General features: G+C 36.5%; 1 long non-coding RNA gene and 1 pseudogene across 1 annotated transcript in view; one reads left to right on the top strand and one right to left on the bottom strand.

Annotated features, from left to right (window-relative positions):
• LOC149164536 (uncharacterized) overlaps window positions 1-18,586 on the bottom strand; it is a 52,423-nt gene that overhangs the window by 20,923 nt on the left and 12,914 nt on the right. The gene's annotated exons all lie outside the window — the stretch shown is intronic.
• On the top strand, window positions 3,321-4,918 carry LOC149164537 (uncharacterized; annotated as a pseudogene).

Here is an 18,586-nt window from a genome sequence, read left to right as displayed (position 1 = left end):
CTAACATGACATTTAAGGAGTTCGCTATCGCAGCAGAAGATAGCAACTCAAGCAGAGGCCTTAGAGATCACGATGAGGCTACACGACACCTCGATGCAGGATCCCAACTTGGGAGTTCAGCAGATCCACATGCAGCTGAAGAATTTATGCCTTGAGATGTAGAGTTTAAAACCGGATAGGACAGTGCGACCAAAAGTGCGTGAAGAGGTATGGTGCTTAAAATGCAAGGGTCAGGGTCATGACAAGGACCACTACCTAGTTTTCACAAATTACCTCGCAGGAGGAGGACTGATGCCTTTAAGGATGGAAGCGCAAGTAGTACCTAGCACGACACCTACTTTGTGGTGCGTGATTTGTTAAATAGCTAGAAAACATGCCATGGAAAACTGCCACTTGTTACAGAATTATACACAAAATTCACAACAGTTGTTCTGCAACTTTTGTAGGTCAGTGGGACACGATGAGCGCACTTGTAGAAGCTATGAGTTAATGATGGATAGAACTCCAACCTATAGGGTTCAAGCCAAAAAGCGGCCCCTTGACTAGAATGCAGGAATGGCGCGAATAGGATTTCAGGGGCACAGACGAGGCCGAGGCGGAGGAGGACCTGGAAGAAGTCGCGGACAGTTGATATGCTACAATTGCGAAGGGCTAGGACATTATGCCCATGATTGCACGAATCCAACATGCACGCCGTGTTTGTATTGCACCTTGTTTGATCATGAGACATAATATTGTCCTACGCTGATAGATAGGATACGCGACAAAGGAGCGCTATCGCCTCCCCCAACTTAGAACATGTAGATGATGAGGTTTGAGTTGTGCGAGGAAGATCCGAATGAACATTGTGCTCTGAAATGGAATTGCGACGGGAGATGACAAAGGCAAACAACCAGAAGATAGTACTTGGGTTCACAAAGCTCCTGTGAAAAAAGCGGAGTCTGATATGGAGCGCACTTGGGAAACCTTCATGGAAGCTAAGGAGAGCTTCGCTGATGCCTCCACTTCAGGAAGCAAAGACAGACCAGAACCGGAGATGGACCCATATATTCTCACAACATTCCTAAAAACATGTATGAAGTTACTATGTGATGATAAGGCTGTAAAAGGATTACAGGAACTCATTAACAGATGCGCTGGGACTGCGCCAAGAGAACCGCGCATAGTTTGGAAGATTGGAAAGCATAAGACAATGACGAGAAGAGAAATGAGGCTAATCACGCAGATCAAAGAATATGAGATGGATCAATTCATCATGGATTTAGGATTGGATGAAAAATTTTTGCTGAAATAGACATGGGAGCGAATGGGGAGACCTGTGCTGCAGTGGTCTCCAATTTAGCTAAGAATGGTGAACCAGCAGAAAATAATACCCATGGGGCAATTGCAAGGAATAACTGTGGATATTGAGGGAGTGAGCGCGTTGACAGACTTTGAAGTGATAGAGATTTTGGATGATAGCATTCCCTACCCCATGCTCTTAGGAATTGACTGGGCCACTAACATGAACGGGGTGATTAATCTGAAGAAGTGCAAGATGATTGTTCAGAAGAAATCACTGCCCGTAATTGTACCCCTGGACCCTGCCGAAGGATCACACTATATGGAGCCGGTGCATGACTATGAAAGTGATGATGATTTGGACTGCATCTACAAGATAACAGTGCGAGAGCAAGGCTGGGTAAATCCCACCATGGATGGGTGGATTTCATGGGAGTGTGAGAGCTCATGTACTTTGAATGCTGATGAGGAGATAGAGCGATGGTAGAATCAATTACATGAAGTAGTATCAGAGCTTCAGGGTTGTCAATCTTGTAAGCCAAGTGGAGAGCGCAACTGAGGCAAAATCATAGCTTGTATTGGAAGGCTAAACACACTGATCCCACTGTGGAACTACACACTTTTTTATTTTGTCAGTCATCGCAGATGTGAAGTGTACAGTTGCAAAGATCTTCACGAGACCATGGTGTATAAGAGCACCGACTGTGCAAACATAAAACAAGGGTATGTGTTCAAGGAAGGCGGTGACTGTGCTATTGCCGATGATTGAAGACCAGATCTGTGGGGAGCGCATGGAGAAACAAAGCTGCACAGAGCTTCTGATCCGTCATTTACTTCTAAAGTGTTTTGGATTAAGAAACAGCCCGATTTCTTAGCTGCGCGATAAGTGTTTTTCAAGAAGATTTGCATCTTCCATCGAACCTCTACAACGCATTCTCCCCAGCAAGGCCCACACCTGTTTTTCCTGGTAGCCTCCATAACCTGTCTCAGAAGCCCCTCCGGACTGCACCATGCATGTTGTGGCTGCTCTTCATATTTCATCTCGAAGCAGGTGAAGTTCAAAATTGTTCGGTGCTTCTTAAACATGCGTGCATGACCGTGTGGGCAAGAAATTTAACCTGAGGCACCCAACTTACAAGTAATGACCGATCTTTGATTCGTTCTTCAAAGCTATCCGGTAAAATTGCAGGCTTCCCATCTTGGATGTCTGAGTGGAGAACGCACAAAGAATGTGATGAAAAATCCACAAATAGCTAGCAGCTGCGCCAAATTCATGAGAGTGTTCTTGCGTAGGAAATGGAAAAATCACTATGTGGCAGCTGTGGCGTGGTCGAAGGGAGAAACATATGATCTGCTCCTGAGGCTGAGGTTGCTGCGGTCTACCAAGAAGGTTTTGTCTTGATTGAGGCCGAGCAGTCTGAGGCCAACACTACCTTGATCATGGATTGGTGGTGTCGCGTGGATTCAATTGTTGGTGCCTTTGATTGTTATAGATTCGCGGTGTCATGGATTGGTAGATCTACCTCTGTGTGTAGCGTAAAAGAGTGAGAATCGTTGTAGGATCGGAGGAGGGTAGTCGATTGCAGAACGTTGGTTTACGTTTTTAGTGGTAGCTTGCTCATCCATGTGGCAATGTTTCTCTTGTAGCAGATTTGTCCTCAAAATTTAATTGTTTGAGAAACTTAAGTTGCAAGTTGTGGAGATCCCAAAAGTAATTCGGTAAATTTTCTTGTAAATTATTATATGCCACAGAAAATGCGATTTTTTTTTTACTTATTTGAACCCATCATCAGAAATATGTGCATCAAAATTAGATATTGACAAAGCTTGTGAGAGGCCGTTTAGTTGCTCATCGCCAGAGCTGAGGGCACTAAGACCTACATGGCATAGAAGCCACAATCTACAAGGTTCTACAGTTGAAGAGCTTCCAAAGGGAGAATTTTCCCGCTTGCGTGGTAACCGGGTTGTTGGAGCTCATTAGAGGATCGTGTGGAGCAAAAAAAAGAATCTCGAAGCGAGATAAGCTGGACTATAACAACATGTCTATATTTTTAGATATTTTTGATTCTGATGATGATGATTTTTTCGTGTGGGCATTCGGAGGCATTAGCATGGGCAGTATGTTTGAGTCAGAAGAAATTTCAGAAAAACAATGTGGTTCTGTTGATGACCACGAGAATCAAAAGGCACAATCTATTGTGCAAGATCTTGAGCTTGAAGACACATGAGCTGACCTTCAGGAAAGGTGTAAAATGGAAAAAAGTGTTGAAGATCAATGGGATGAGCCACATGAAGCTGGTTACAAAGACGTGGCAGAAGAAGACAAATCTGGAGAGAATTTAGATTACGATGATTTCATTAATATTTTTGTGTGTGCAGAGGTTACATCAATGAATGATGAAGACATCATAGCTAACTTTCAGATGATTGACACCGGAAATAGTGAGAGGGAAAATTCTCCTATCCAGCCTGTCACAATCTTGAGAAGGGCAAGAATAAGAATTCAAGCTTTCCATCACTGGGGAAGAAATGAGGTGAAGAGATATCACTACCTCATGGCGAGGAAAGAAAAGATGAAGCCTCGACTCAAGATGAACAAGTATGGGCTCTGCTGCAAGAAGACACAAATGAAAACCTCTATTACCAAGTTGTTTCATTTTTTAATTGTGAGCATAGTTGAGACTAGACCAACAGACATATGTTATTGTTCAATACCCTTTCTCCATTAAGCGGGAGTGTTGGAATGAATGGAGAAAGCTAAACTTATATTATTGTTATGATGATGATAGGATTGAGACTCTAATATTAGATCTCACATCCTACTATCCAGGGAGTGGTTGAAACCACCCTGATTGTGTGAAAGCCTATATGTATGGAGGTGATTGGATTGCAATATTGTGCAATAGTCTCATAAGGTGAAGGAAAAAGAAATATTGATTGTATAATGAGGGATTTTGGCATCTGTTATCTCAGGGTACAACAAGAAGTCCCCACTCTCTGATTTAAGTAATCCTCTCAACAAGCCAACCACCGTAGTTTATGGAGATACAGATCAGTGTAGAGATTTCATTCAATCTAAGAAAAGTAGAAGCAGAAGAAGCCTATATAGGTCTAGTATAGAATACTGGAGTGAGAAGGCATGGGAAACGAAAAGATATCAAGCTATATTAAAGGAATTTTCTCGCGATTCTAATTATTTCAGTGATTTCCAACCCTCTAAGACAACTTCTTACTCAACCAACAAAGAGGCCAAAGTTGATTGTCCTTATTCAACTTTGACACATACTTCTAGCACTCCCAGAGTTAAGATGCTTACAAACATTGAATTAGATGAGTTGAATGGGTGTCTTTATCTGGGATTCAGTTTCAATTATGAAGAAATGTCTGAGCTCTCAATACCTTGCTAGCCTTGGAGTTATGTTATGCAATCGGCCAACAATTTCAAGATGACCACCATCAGAAATTTTATCTTGTGTCTACACTTGATGAAAGGAAATATCCAAACAATGAGGGATATTCATAATCTCCTATTGCCAAGTGGAAAACCTCCATCACAAGAGATGATGCCTAACAAGTGAAGGAACAATTGAAATTTTAGGCTCAAGTTGTGGCCGATATTGTTCATCTTTGTGGCTAATACTTAAGAAATGAAAGCAAAATCTCTATCTGAGGCTTAATCTGTGAGATATTATGTCATATTTTGTTGGAGAGTGATGAAGTCTAGTGATTTCCATTTCATAGATATATCTATGGTGCTGCTAGAAAATTATATGACCTTTACATTTGCAACAATTTATTCTTCTTCTTGTATCGGGAATCCTCCTTTACTCACGCCCTTTATTACTATATCAATTGACTTGTAAATGTGTTCCTATAATTTTTTGTGACAAAAAAATTAACACTTCAAATAAATCAAATATTTAGTGATATGATGCTTATTCCCAAGAAAGTTAATTGTTTTGAATCTTGCACGTTCTTCCAATTCAACAATAATGATAGAATAGCTAATTTTTTCCCTATTTAGATATTGCTACAATTCATATTTCAATTAACTCTTCTTTTGGACACTGTGCATATGACTTTCATGGAAAAACACCTCAATACCAATCTAATTTTCTTGAGTTTAAGATGTTCAATATATAGTTGATGTGAAATTTCAACCACCGCCGTCCTATCCATTTCATCTTGGAAACTCTCCTGAAGCTCCATTATCACCTCATGTATCTCTGCCACATCTTCTAACTTCCCAACCTGATCACATAATTCTTTAAAAGGTGCTAGCTCAATGGAAGAGCACCTAATTTATATGCAGGAGGTTGTTGGTTTGATTCCATTGTGCCCTAGTATGAATTAATCAATGATATTGTTGTTTATTTTTAATTAAAAACATTTTATATTGATTTATATCAATGGTGAGATATTTTTATGGATTCATTGTTTTATATTGTCTTTAAAGAGATGAACGACATATTGTCTCTATAAAGACAATATGTCTTTAATCCAAATTATTGTCTCTGAAGACAGAAAAATGAAATTGTCTCTTAAGAGACAATAACACTTGTGCTATATATTGTCTTTTTAAAAACAATTTTTTAAGACATTAATTTGAGACAGTCACTTAAAAGCAATATTTAAGACAATATACAAGTTTCTTTTTGTCTCAAGTTAAAACAATTTACCGAAAAATTGTCTCAAATATTGTCTTAAAACCCCCTTGTTGTAGTATCCACACCTCACACTCTACTTTACACCAATCGAACCCTTCTTGAAATGAAAAGAATTATTATTGCCCCTTGTTATTATTATTAAGTGTCTTACCGAAACCTGGTGGGTCATTCACGCACAAGTGCACAAGTTCATCAATAGGATGGAATGTTTTTTTATAAGTGAGCCTTCATGCACATAAATGCTATATTGCTTAATTCTAAGACATAGCCAGCCCATGTATGCCATCTCATCACAAGTCCTAAAGGTTTAGGTCTTGAGCATCATTCGGTTCGGTGTTTTGACTTCACAAATAAACCATTAACCATTTGCTTCTCACCGACATTGGAATTCTCATTTTCTCCCTTTTATGATCTTGTGTACTAAATATTTTTATGGCATATTAAAAAGTTTGCATTGGTTTTTGTTTGTGGTAGCCATGAATTTATTACTCTTTGATTATTATTTTTTGTGATAGTCATGTATTCATTATCCTTGGGTAGTTCTTGGCCTATTTAATTAAGCAAGAATATTAAATTTTGTAGGACTTTGAAGGATATTGAGGCAGCCACGGTGAATATATGTTTCAGATTTGAAAAAGCTCCTTAAATCCTTTCTCTCCATGTGGTTTTGATCCTTTATATACTGCCATATCTGATGGTCCCCATATGAATTGCTGTACATATATGTTGGATGAATATAATACAATCATATAGCTTTTTTTCGTGCTGAAAAAAACTAAAGTCACTTGAAAATGATGGACAAACAGAAACTAAAGTCACGTGATTTGAAAATAATGGAGAAATGGATTGTTATTTAGATGTTTGGTTAAATAATGGAGAAATGGATTGTTATTTAGATGTTTCATGTAATTAGAGATTAGTTTTTTTATTTCTGTGAATTAGTTCTAATTATCTTAGTCTTATTCATATTTATAAAGATTTAATTAATTAATAAGAAATTTGAAATCATTTAAATTTTATTAAAAAAAAATATTTTAAATGCTTGCTCTAAACATGAGAAGGGACAACAACTATTTCATGTGATTTGTTGTCAACTATTTCATGTGATGTGTTGACTCCAATATAAGTGTAAGTAGGTCAGACATTGTAGGCCATTTCTTCTCTGGAAATGGAGGTATTTGTTCTACTAAATTTAGATTACATTAGTATTTGGATTCAAATAAAATTTATAAAATTGGTATAACCATGTGAACAATATGATCAACAGAGGAGAAAAAATGATTTTTTTATTATGTAAACTCTCAAAAATAATTCACAATAAAGGACAATAATATACACAATAGTATATAATAGAGTTGCGGATTTGTAACTCGAATTCTCATTCCTTGAATGCCTTGAGGGTACAAGAATAAATGGACCCAAAACAATCATGGAGTATCCTCTAGAAAGATCATGGATAATTATCTAATATGATCACATATAATTTTCTAGAAGGACCTTTGAGAATGATAATTATGGTTTTGTTAATTTTAGCTTACACATGTGCACCAATAATTTTACTAAATTTAGACTCTATTGGAAACTTCTAGAAACTATCAGCCAACTAGGAGTATTTACCACACTCGAAAACTCCCCCTTAATTACAAACATTACCAACTAGGAGTATTTAACACACTCCAAGACTCCCCCTTAATTACAAACACTACCAACTAGGAGTATTTAACACACTCCAAGACTCCCCCTTAATTACGAACACTACTACATGTTGGTCTAAGTCTTCGCTAGGATTACACGTAATCAAATTTTGTTTTTTATTTATTAATTATTTTATACTTTTACATGCTAGTGCACATTTTTTCATATCTATGTTGTATAAATGTTTTCTCCAAACTTTGTATTCTATAGAAACTTTTTTATTCTTTTTTTTCTTTTCAGTCTTATTCTAGTCTTCTTCTTCAATATTTATTCTTCTCCAATGTTATTTCCATTTGGTTATTCTTATACATGTACTTTTACTTCAACTACTACTGATTGAATTGTTTAATAAACCTTTCTAAGATAAAAGAAAACATCATTTTCTTTCATCTTCTCTTCTATTGTTGTAATAGCTTCAACAACTCTCATTGTTACTTTAATTTTTTTTATTCCCTTTTTTTATGGTCTTTATGATGGCTTTTCCATACTCACTTTCCTTCTCATCATAATTGGGCTTTCTGTTGAAACTATAACTAGGTTTGGTATTCATAATTATTGTACTTGTATAAATATGTATTTTCATGTAAAAGCAAAAAGACGATACGTTTTACTATTATTTTTATTATCAAGCATGTTCTTCATGTTTTGTTTTGGTAAAAAAAAAAGGTTTTAAAGGGTGTGCTTATTGTGACCCTTGTGAAAAGAAGAAAAATTGAATTTTTGTAAGTGTTATTTGTCCTTCCTAGTTGCCAAGTTTTCCCACGAGGAAGGTAAGTCCGCCTACCCAAAATACATGTCCTTTCAGATGCAAGAACAACTATATATTGGAACCTATTCTCCAACAATTGGCAACCAATTCAGTGATCTTTTGTGGAAAAGTAATTCAGGTTTGTCGTAGATCTCAAGGTACATATGCGAGCTACCTATGGAAGATTATGAGGCACATATACTCAATTTTCTGAAGCACATATATCCAATATTCATGAGGCACTTGATTGAGCATTTTGTAGCATATGAACAAAATTATAAGGCACAAATATCTGAGCTTTCTAAGGAACCATACTTCTGAAGTATCCAAGTTATTTGTGGTAGCATTTTTCTGTGATTATACAAGCTTCCAAAGAGACAAAACTTATGGGCAAACATATGAAATCTTGATATACCTGATGTGGATACTTATTTGGAGGGTTGACTTGGAAGTTGGATTTTCTAGTAAGTTAGATGTGACATGGAATTCTCTTGTCGATGAAGAATATATAAGGAAAGGATAATGGGTTTTAGCCTTGTGGTTTTTTCCTTAGCCTCTAAGATAAACTCTTGTGTTTCTTGTGTCTTATATTTGAATGATAATTTCTTGATAAGTATTAAATAAAAACTAAGAAGAACGCTAAAAATATTCACAATTAATTACCATGTTTAGAAACTTTCTCTTATATTATAATTTCAACATGGTATGAGAGCTAGTGAAACGATTTGAATATTGAATATATGGTCTGAGTAGAAGCTTGAAGTTTTGAATAGTTTTGAAGGGCCGGCATTACAACTCTATGGTGTGATGTTTTGTTAAATCTACAAATCTAAATAGTATTTCTCTATGAAAACTAGAAATATATCTAAGTTTGTAAAAGAACCATAAAAGGAATATAGTAGTGTTCCTTACTTAAGTTCCTCGTTTATGAAGTAAGGTTCTGTATAAATATGACTTTATAAACAAGACATTCATCTTCTCTCAAGAATAACTCGTGTAAGCAACATATGAATTATCCATCTCTAAAATGCATGAAGTACCCAAGCAAGATAAGAAGGTCGAAGTATAGTAAGATAAAAAAGACATTTGTATCCCCTTGTTGAAGGAAGAAATGAAGGACGAAGTATAGTCATAGTTTTTGTAATGTATTCTTTTGTTTATTGTAGAAAATGCTAGAAATGATGTGAAGGAAATTGATATTCAAGTTTTAAATGTGAACCCTCTAGTATACTACACATTGCTACATCATTTTTGCATCCATAAATTGATATCAAAGCACAACTATTGTACTCTATTATTTGGTGGAGTATAGGAACATGACACATGTTGATGTGTATGAATATCAATATTGATTGTGAAAAATTGGAGTGCAAGGATCAATCAGTGAATATTACTAGACATGATGTCTGGATAGAGAAGGTTGCTAAGAGGGTGTTTGTTGGAGAATATTCACGCATCTTATTTTATATGACTATTCTATATAATTTTGTTTAGAACAAGTTCAAATTGTAATTTCGATGGTGGGGTGAGAGAGGCCCTCTTTGATTTTTCATCTTCAATCTATGGATATGAGATTGAAGCCTTCTTTCGAGTGAGATATCTCACTCTCTTTTTCTCCCTTCATTTAATACGATGAAAGAAATCCAACACTTTGAAAATTTATGGGTTTAGACATTTAAATGTTTCCAACATTGTGATCAATTTGGCCATGTGAAAGATCGCTATTTTAATCTTCACCCTCATAAGAATTATGGAAAACACATTGATCATTTAGATAAATTCTCTAGAAATAAGACTCCTACAAGAAAATAATTCATCTTGGATCAATTTCTTCTTGGAATGGTATTCAACCACCAAGAAGAAATATTGGTCATAACTTAGAGTTCAATCTCAAGTATTGACATGTCTTGTAGTGGATATATCTTCATCTTCTAACATTGTATCTGACAAGGGGGGAATTTATGATGAACTACTAGATTTGAATATACGTCAAGCAAGCCCGAGCCATAGACTTAACCAGAGCCAATTGCCAAAGCCTAGAGCCAAAATTAGTCATAGTCATATTTAAAGTTATAACCAAAAATAAATCATGCTCCAAGAGTGTGTTTTTGGTTGGTTTTCATCCCTAAAACTTCTGCTACATAAGTTTGGGGTCATCTTTCAATCATCACCAAACAACACTTCCACTTCACATAAGACTTTGGTTTCTAATTAGATTCAGAACTATTCTAGAAATTGCTTCAAGTTTTAGCTCCAAAGTTGGTGGTCATCCTTAAACCATCACCGATGGAAACCTTGAGTTCTTCTACCTCATTTGTTTTGTATTCTTCCTTAAACCACCATTTCAGAGATCACATTTAGTCATTAGCTACCATGCATTTTTGTATTTCATCTCTCTTATTGGACTCACATATGCCCCTTTGGATTAAGGGGGGGAATGTTGGGCATGTTATATGTTAGGGTTTGTGTGGAGGAATTCCAACAGTCACAAAAGTCCAAGAGACATATTAAATCACAAGATTTATCCTAATTCTTCCTATTAATTTTATGTGTGTTTCAACAACAAAAACAATTTACTGCAAATGAATGATCTCATTGCAAAGTTCTTTGGCTTCTTTCTTATCACAAAGTTCCTACAACCGTCTACAAATATTGATAACACCAAGCTGGCAAATGTATTTGTACTGGCCACAAAAACAAATTGATATAAAACAAGGCTAATGATAACAAAAAAAACATTACATATCCAGCTACTATACAAAGGAGACCAATACTCGCGAGTTTGAATGCCCAACCAACAAGCAATCTTTTCATAGCCGCCAACTATAAAGACACTAAATACATTACACTTTGAACCAAATAAACATGTGATCATTCTTCAATCATTTTAATAGAATTTTATTTTTTTAAATCCTTAAAACCTTAAAATTTTAAGAATTATTATTATTATTATTGAAAAAAAAACATTTTAATTAAAATAACTTTTCATCCTGAATTTTTTGGAAATGCGAATACCGCATCCACATAAACCTCCAATGTCAACTTTAATAAACAATTAAAACGTATACCATGATGCTCCAAAAAAAATAAAATTGAGTGGCCACTTATATAAATGATAGCAAAGTGTTGTTCTAACAAAACAATGGAGATGCCCACGATGAGGGGGCATATCTTTATATGTCAAGGAGCATTGCTACTTGTACCCACCCAACAGATCTCCCCCAAAATGTCATCTCTTTTCGGTATGTAGTCAAGAGGCTCGTAAGTTCCCTCGAAACACAAAAACTCACCCAATATATCAACGTGTTCCTAATTGTGAAGGGTTGACACTAACCTATCCTTTGGCATTCACAGTGAAAATTTTGCTACAGTTCTCCATGGAAATCGTTGAGCCAAATCGATGTATGACTAGTAGAGGGCGTACCAAATGAGCCAGTTCTTGGAGCTATGTCTGTACAGTAAGGAACCACTAAGAGTGTAGCCTAATTTTCAACAGGAGGGACTAACCTACCATAGAGCCTGAATAATTGCGTCGACAAAATGTTGATATTTCTTAACAAAGATTTCCCAGAGATTTGAAATTTTTCAGCCAAGCCAAAAACTAATGAGGGAATACATTATTAATTTGCAAATAGTACTCCAGCCTAGCTATTTTCCAACATGGTGTCCATAGCCTACAACGTTGAGTTTCGAACAAGCCTATGATGTTATCATTAAGACAACAATAATATCCTCAACCATTGGCGCAAGTAATAGGCTCGAGACTAAGATCTCGATTGTTCCTTGTGGAGTCTAAGGATCAATCCAATGTGATAACAAAGGTTCATGCAGGAATGGTGCTTAATGAGCACATAACAATAAAAAAATTATCGTGGTGTTGAAGATCATAGACATTCAGAAATCCCAATGCAACTAGCAATGCAGAATGGATTTATTGAACCAAAATTTGATGGAAAGGTAAAGGAGAGGAAACTTAAAATTTGCACTTAAAATGATAACACTAGTTGTGACTCTTCAATTGATCACACAAATTTAGCTTTTCACATACAACTACCCATAGAGTTTCAGCTCTTTCCTTTTACATACATTTGATTCGACTTGACTTGGCATGATTACAATGAACCCACATAGGGTATTTATGCTTTTCAACTAGCGACTCACTCAAAATAACTTCAACATGCAAACACACTATATTTTTCTTTCCCAAAATAAGGCTAAACCCAAAATCACTCAACTTGACTCAGTTAACTCACACTCTAAATTTGGACTGCATTTAACTCAACTTATCTCTTCATGCATCACTCAAATTGGATCTTACTAAATCTTCATGCGGAAGTAATTACTATTTCCAACACTCCCCCTTAATTATGACTGTATGACTCAACATAACTCAACAATAGGCTTACAACATAAATTAACTCAATCATCAGTCAAACATGCATGCTAATCTAAGTCTCAACCATGCTTACAAAGTCTTAAAACTTTAACATTTTTTTTTTGTTTCTTTTAAATTCTATATCCTAGAAATTGCTTCATTCTTTGTTACACTTTCTTGCTGTAGGATTTCTTCACTTGATGTTGCTAAAATTTGTCTTTGACTTGTCTTGAATTTGTTCTGAAAAACAATATAATCATGTCTTCTACACCTTCCTCTTCAAATATTCGTCCAATCATGGACTGTTGTCACAACTCTTCATCTTCAAATTGTCTTGTTTCCACTGTTTTTTGTGCTTCATATTCCTAACTTTATTTCTGCCATATTTCTTGATATTGGAATATTATCTCTTCTGGACTCCATCACTCAAATTTTTTTTCAATGCTTTCATCTTTGTCTTCGGAAACATCCATATCTTTCACTTCACTTTTATCATATGGTACTTTTTTTTCTTTTACTCTGCACACTCAAGATCAATGTTAGAAATATCTTCTTTATGCTCTACATTGAGAGCTTCTTTTCTTCATCTTCTTTCTCTGCATTCTTTTGTTTTGTCATTGCATCATAATCTTCATTTTCTACCTTTTTACCAACCTTTGCTGGTGCAAACATGTTGTCTATCACTTGGTTTCTAAACACAAGTGGGCTTCTCACCACATAACAACATATCAATAAGCATTTTTTGTTGTACCATATGCAACCACTCATCACTAGTTAATGGTTCTTCATCAAATTTAACATCAACATAATTTTCATCCACTCTATTGTGGGATATCCGAGCATGCATTTTCTCACTAACAATTTCAACTTAACTAAATTCATCAATGGCGGCTAGATTCACCAATTCACATCTCACTTTGCAGTCATCATCCACATGTGTTTTATCGCTATAGGATTCACCATGATCTGCACCTTTCACATTACAATGGAGTCCTTGAGAATTGATATGCTCTTGCTCTGCTTCAAACATAGAGGCTTCGACTTCCATCTCTACAATCTTTGTTACATATTCTTCTTCCATATGCATGCCTGCATAATGGGTTTTAGTTTTATAGTCTTCATGACCATCATCCACTTTTAAGTGAGATTCTTCAAGCTTTGTTGTCTTCTTAGATCCTTTCTCATCTACTCTGAGATTTGCCATTGACTCAACAAATTGTGACACATCTTACTGCTGCATGTCACTCACCCTTGCACCAAATTCTTCTTCCCGGATCTTCCATGCTTCCTCGGAAGTTGTAGCTTTTGTTACCTTGCAAAAAAACTTCTCACCCAATCTCTGTTTTATAAAATCCAATGCTAAAGCATCACATACTTCATCACATGGGCTATTAGACTAGTACTCAATTAACTCTTTAGTTCGAAGAAAAGTTAGCGTTTTGATAACCCAAAAATCAAAATATTTATTAGTAAACATAAGAAGTGGTAGCAGATCCACGCTACACCAATCACCCTTGATCTCTCTTTTGTCTTCTACTACACTTTTCAATTCCTCAGCTTGGGCTTGAAATTTTCTAATTATGACAAGGATCTTTGTCTCTTCTTTTTTTCAATCTGCTTCAGTTACGCCTTGCGACTTGTGATTGTTGTATTTCCTCTGTCTTATAGATACTTTCCTGATTTCATGAGGTTATCTTCCATATTCCCCCGCAAAGAAATATGATTTTTAATATGTGCCCCCATAAAACATAATATTCACCTAAAAACCTACGTCATACTTGGCAAAACAAGAAAATTTGCAAACGAACAAACTTTTCAAATCCATAAAATCTCTTTTCAATAAAACCACATTAATTTTTAATTCTCCAAAAGTAACCACTTTCCAGAAAATACTACTAAACTCTTTAATCAGATCGATGCCAAACCTTTAAAATTTTCTCAAAAAACCCTTGATAAAATTTTTATTTTTCGAAAAACCCTTCTTTTAAAAACTTTATAAACTCGCTTTTAACAAAGCGCTTTTATAATAATCGTAGTGTAACTACAATTTTTTTTGCCCTGAAAATCATGGAAATTCTGGCAAGATTTTGATAAAATCCTGCTGGGATTTTTGTAAATCCACTTTAGCTCTCAAACTTCAAAGTTTTGGGTGTCCCAGAGGTTTTTGATGATGTTGAACCCATTTCCACCATAAAAAACAATGTTGCAAGTGCAAGATTTTTGGAAATTATTTTGCCATGGATTCCAACCACTTTTGGCTAGCCGAGAAATTCCTCCACCTTGGTAGACACTTCCTTTATAAAAAAATTTCAAATTTTTTTTTTTTTTTTTTTCATTATCACTTCATTAATTTTTTGAAATGTTCAAAGAACAATACACGTATTCTATTTTGCTACCATTTTTGACCTCCCAGAAGCAGTGTTTTTGAATCAAATCCACCCCCTTTTTTGCTAATGCCCAAATAGATGATTTTGGGATTGAGTTATTTTCTCAAATTAGGTCATGCTAAGTTGTATGAGGGGAATAATTATATTTCCAAATTATCTTCCAAATATTCGGCCCTCCTTTGAGCAACCAACACCAAATCTTTGCTCTGAGAGCTGTAGTCATAGTAGCTGGATCATGGAGCCCCAACTTTCCCTTGAGAATAGGCCGGCATTAAGTATCTCAAGCCATCAAGGACCACTTATTTTCTAGACAAGTTCCACCCCAAAGAAAAGATCATTGAATTATACAAAACTCTTGTATTATAGAGGATGGTGCCATCATTATAGAGCACATGTAGATAGTTAAAGCTTGTAGGACTGATTTCAAGAGCACTAATCTTCCAACTATGTTAAGGGATCTAAATGTCCAACTTGCTCTGGAACTTTGATAGGAGCTCCTCCTATAGATTCCATTTGGTGGTGGTTGCTAAAAGGAGAGCCTAATATTTGAAAGATAATTCGGAAATATAAGTATTCCCCTCATGCAACTTAGGATAAGCTAATTTGAAAAGATAAATTAATAAGATCTCTTACTCCCCATCAATAAATTATTAATAAATTATTGATAGGAAAGTAAGAAAGCTTCTTCAAAAATAATTTAAAATTATTTAAAATCATATAATATATTGATTATTAATTTTATTTTTTATTTTTTATTTTTTTAACTATAACGGTTATGGATAAGAAAGTTTATTAGAGGAGGCGCAGGATCGAACTCAGGATGGCTAGGGCTTTTATCCTCAGTGCCGCTGTCACAGGGCATACCACTGAAGGGGCAGCAATCGCAGGGAGTCCCTGCACGAATCCGCGCATCAAAATAACCGAATCGATTTCATTGTCATGGATCTGGTTCCCCTCTGCGACTGATCGGTCCTCGGTGGCAGATCAATACTTTTCCATGTCACGGACGAGGCCCCATCATCTGCTCCAGGGGTTTGCTTACAGTGAGCCGTTTTCTTTTCATGCAACAGGGCATGGCATGGTCGACGCAGCTCACCATCGCCCAGATCTACAATCAGAAACACAGTACCAAATCGATTTTGAGCTTTTAATTCAGTATAAAGGCTCGAAAGATGCGATCTGGCCGGAAGCAACCGCGGGTGAAGGAGACAAACAAAATGGGGCGCCTCTACATCCCATTGGAACAATGAGGGGAGGCACAGTCCTGATGTCTGAGATCTTCCCTGCCCAGGTAGGGTTTGGGCCTGTTCAAGCACACCCTAGACCTACAACGACTACACCTGAAAAGGCGCTGATAGGAGGCATAAACCCCAGGGTTGCCATGAATCCGCCAGATCCAAAAATCAAACCAGTAAATCTGGACCTGGATAAGGTAGACTCGTCAGATCTGAAGCAAATTTTTATCAGATCGACAGAAGGCAGACACGTTAGTGTGCAGATCAGGAATGGGATGAGTGTACTGGAATTAAAAAAAGAGATCCAGATCAAACTGGGAACTCCAGTAGCATACCAAAATCCGTTATTTTCAGGAATTTGTTTGCAGGACCAACACACACTCCAGCACTACAGGGTTGCAAAGGATTCAACCATCATTCTCAATCTGAGACTGCAAGGTGGATCCAAGGGAGCCTGCTCAAAAACTACAGGTACCTTTCGCGATGCAGTCAAAGGGAAAGAACCTCTAAAGGGGAAAGAATCTACAGCTGTCACTCCCCCAGGGCAGTATATTGTAGATCAAATGCCGGAGAGCCCCTCTATCTCCATGGACATACCAGAGGTAAATAACATATTCTCAGATCTACAAAAAATGTAGTTATTTGTAGATTCAATGGTTTCTGGCCTAAAACTGATGCATTATACCAATGGATCCACACGGTTTGGACAAAAAATTGCCAAATCTATCTATACCCTAAGGGGTTCTTCATAGTATGTTTCCACACAGAAGAAGAAAAGGAAAAAATTCTCAACCAAGGGCCATGGTTCTGGGGCAGTGCTGGACTTTTTGTTACTCCATGGTTTCCGGATTTTGATGCCAACACCATGGTGGTATCAAGGATGCCAGTATGGGTAAGTATGCATAACCTTCCATTACATTTCTGGCACTCAAAGGCTTTAACAGCTATTGGAAACACCCTCGGGAAAATGTTAAAGATAGACGCAGAGAGACATATAAAAGGAATTTTTACTTTTGCCAGAATATGTGTCAAGGTAGATCTCAGACGAGGACTACCTGAAAGCATAACTCTGAACTTCAATAATTCACAGTGGAAACAATCTTTGGACTATGAGAATACAGCTTTCAGATGCAGGGGATGTCAACAAACGGGTCATTTGTACAATGCATGTCAAAGCCTCAACAAGAGCAAGCCACAACAAAGGAAACCCAAAGGATGGCAGAATATAGATGATGTTGTAAAGAAGAGAGATACTGAAAAGAAAGAACATAATACAGCTCAGAATAAAGATCAGGACAATAAGGAAAAAGAGATTAATGAAGAAAAGGAAGAAGATCTCCAGCTGGAAATAAGTGGAAATAAACGAAGTCACAGTCCTGAAGGATCAGATTCAGATAAGGAACAACAAATGAACACAGAGGAAAACCAGCTCGCTATTATTGCCTCCATGCACAACACTGATGGATGGCAAAAAGTGGAGAAAAAGAAGGGTCGGAAGACTTAGGTCAGCTGTTTTTTATGGATTGCTCTTCGGATATCTGGAGAGCTTTTTTCTTTTTATGCTGGTAGGCAGGATTGTACCCTGCGGGCTGTATGATCCATTTTCATGCAGTCAATTGAATTCTTTATGCATATACTTGTAACTTTTTATTTTAAATAATAAAAAGTTTGATTTTTTTTCTTTGGAAAAAAAAACTGTAACGGTTATGAATTTTATTTATTTGAAAAAGATAGGAGGGGTCTTTACCAAGGCAGCCCCAGTTACAAAGAAAACATCCAGTAAATTCAGCTATTAAGTTACAGCATTTTCAAGGGATTTGAAAGAAATTAGAGTCGTTTATAAATAGCTTCCCTTTCATGAGTGGGCATCCTTTGTTCGCCATCTGGTCCGCTTCGCCATTCATATTTCTAAGAATGTGGTAGAACTTGTAGGAGGTGAATTCTTGAAGGACTCTTTTCAATCTGCCCAGGATTTTATTGAGACTAGCATTGCTGAAAAGATCCTCCGTGTTTAATTTTTTTATTAGAATCTCTGTGTCTCCAAAGACTTGGAGGTCTTTAACCCCCTTTTCTCTTGCTATGTGACAAGCTTTAAGGAGGCCAAAAATCTCTACCTGGTTGTTGGTTTTTTGGCCTAAACCCTAGTAGAAGCAATCTCTTGAATTCCCATCTGAAGAGTAAATGACCCCTCCAGCACC

Source organism: Pinus tabuliformis, chromosome 5_1, assembly GCF_031772625.1.
Source record: "Pinus tabuliformis cultivar Carrire ecotype Pingquan chromosome 5_1, CPIR1, whole genome shotgun sequence".
Lineage (NCBI taxonomy): Eukaryota > Viridiplantae > Streptophyta > Pinopsida > Pinales > Pinaceae > Pinus > Pinus tabuliformis.
This window is presented reverse-complemented; position numbering and strand designations above follow the sequence as displayed.